Here is a 2,475-nt window from a genome sequence, read left to right as displayed (position 1 = left end):
TTGAGTTTAAAATGTCTGAGGACGCTTTCAGCTCTAGATCTGTGATTCTATGATCTGTTGTCCGTAGGTAACACATTTTTGGGTAGAGCCGTCCTACGGCAACCGGAGACCCCCCAGTCAGGTGTTTCACGGAGCTCCGAAGGTGCTTTTTGACGTCATTTCTGGTGTGACGACAGCCTCCTCCGAGGCTCCTTCCCCTGAGTGCCAGAGAAGATGGAGATGCTGAGCAGAGTCCGTGCACTGAGCAGGGCGCTGGTGGTGGCCCCGAGCCTTGGGGCCCGGAGGGGCTTGATCAGCAACCGGCCACCCGCCCGGCTCCGCGACTCGCGATGGATGTGGTGAAGGTGGAGGGCGTCTATCCTGTAACTATGGTGCCCGGCGACGGTGTGGGGCCTGAGCTCATGCTGTCAAAGAAGTGTTTAAGGCAGCCAAGGTCCCCGTGACATTTCAGGAGCATCATCTGAGTGAGGTGCAGAACCTGGCCTCGGAAGAGAAATTGGAGCAAGTGCTGAACTCCATCAAGAAAAACAAGGTTGCGATCTGTGGGAAAATCCAGACCCCCCTGAATGCAGGATACACGGGGAACTTGACCTCCTACATCATGCAGCTCAGGCGTAAGCTGGACCTGTTTGCCAACGTCGTTCACGTCCAGAGCCTCCTGGGGTATAAGACTCGACACAACAACCTGGACTTGGTAATCATCCGCGAGCAGACCGAGGGCGAATATAGCTCACTGGAGCACGAGAGTGTCACGGGTGTGACTGAGTGTCTGAGGATCATCACTCGCGCCAAGTCCAAGCGGATTGCCAAGTTTGCTTTTGACTATGCCACCATTAAGGGTCGAGAGAAGGTCACGGCTGTGCACAAGGCCAACATTATGAAGCTGGGCGATGGGCTCTTCCTGCAGTGCTGTGAGGAGATGGCCGAGCTATACCCCAAGATCAAGTTTGAGTCCATGATCATAGACAACTGTTGTATGCAGCTGGTGCAGAATCCATACCAGTTTGATGTGCTTGTGATGCCCAATCTCTATGGAAACATCGTTGACAACCTGGCAGCGGGTCTGGTGGGGGGTGCAGGAGTGGTTCCTGGTGAGAGCTACAGCGATGAATGCGCTGTTTTTGAAACAGGTGCGAGGCACCCGTTTGCCCAGGCCATGGGCAGGAACATTGCCAACCCCACTGCCATGTTACTGTCTTCCAGCAATATGTTGAAGCACCTCAACTTGGAATATCACTCCAAAATGATTGCTGAGGCTGTGAAAAAGGTGATAAAAGTTGGCAAAGTTCGGACCACGGACATGGGTGGCTACAGCACCACTACTGATTTCGTCAAGTCTGTCGTCAGCTACCTGCAGCCCCGTTGGGGGGACTAGAATCCCTTCCCATTTTATTATCCTTCAATAGAGCCCCTGGACAACTCCCATCCCCTGATTCCACAAAATGGACCACATGAGGAAACCTGCCTGTGCTCCCATTTCATGGGACAAGATCTCTTATTTGTTCTTTTGTCTCAATAAAAACATGGATTGAAAAGAAAAAAAAGACCAACTTTGCTCTACCAGTTTCATTACCAGTGTAAGGCAGTAAAGGAGATTGAATTAGATGAAGCAGATTAGGGTTATAGTGAGAAATCTCATGCTCTATAACATAAAAATCAACTGTTTGATATACCTGTGATATTTAATTATGATGTTAAGATGCCATAACATTTTAATATATTTCAACTCTTGCAGTTGAGTTCTTGATCGCACTTAGCAGACTGTTTTGTTCATCTTAAAGATAAGTTCCTTGGGGCCAAGGATTATTTTAATACCTAACATAGTGCCCTGCACCTAGTAGCCAATCAATAAATGGATGTTTGATTGAAATAGAGAGCACATACACCCTCTCTCTTTGTATTTATATATACATATATATGTATGTATACGTGTATATATACACATATATGCACACATAGATACATATATGTATATATTGTGTGTGTATATTATATACAAATAGGATGAATGAATTCAATAACATTTATCAGACACCTATAGTGCACAAGCTTTTATACTAGGCACTGAGGATACAAAGATGAAAAAAAAAACTATATAGTCTTTTCTCTCATTGAGTTCACAGTCTAATTGGAGGAGATGAGATAGAACATGTAGAAAATAATTCTCATGCAGAATAGTACAAAATAACTCATGCAGAATAGAATGTGACAGAACGAAGAGATTTGAGGAGAAGTCACTTTTAGTTGGAGGGATCAAGAAAGGTTTTATGGAGTAGGTGGCCCTTTAGGTTAACTTTTTAGGAGAATTTTTGGAAGAATTTAGGAGAACTTTTTAGAAGAATTTTAATAGTCAGAGATGCGCAGGACATGTTATGGGGGACCATCTGCACAAATGTGTAGAGGAAGCAGAATGCAGATTGACAATGTATGATTGTGAAGGGGAAATAGTATAAAATAAGACTGGAAATATTGGTT

The 2,475-nt window shown here is 45.3% G+C and overlaps 1 pseudogene; it reads left to right on the top strand.

Annotated features, from left to right (window-relative positions):
* The first annotated feature begins 213 nt into the window (after positions 1-213).
* Positions 214-1,375, top strand: LOC118851072 (annotated as a pseudogene).
* Positions 1,376-2,475: the final 1,100 nt, after the last annotated feature.

The sequence above is a fragment of the Trichosurus vulpecula genome, chromosome 5 (genome assembly GCF_011100635.1).
Source record: "Trichosurus vulpecula isolate mTriVul1 chromosome 5, mTriVul1.pri, whole genome shotgun sequence".
Classification (NCBI taxonomy): domain Eukaryota; kingdom Metazoa; phylum Chordata; class Mammalia; order Diprotodontia; family Phalangeridae; genus Trichosurus; species Trichosurus vulpecula.
The sequence above is the reverse complement of the archived record's forward strand: the minus strand, read 5'-3'. Positions and strand labels throughout refer to the sequence as shown.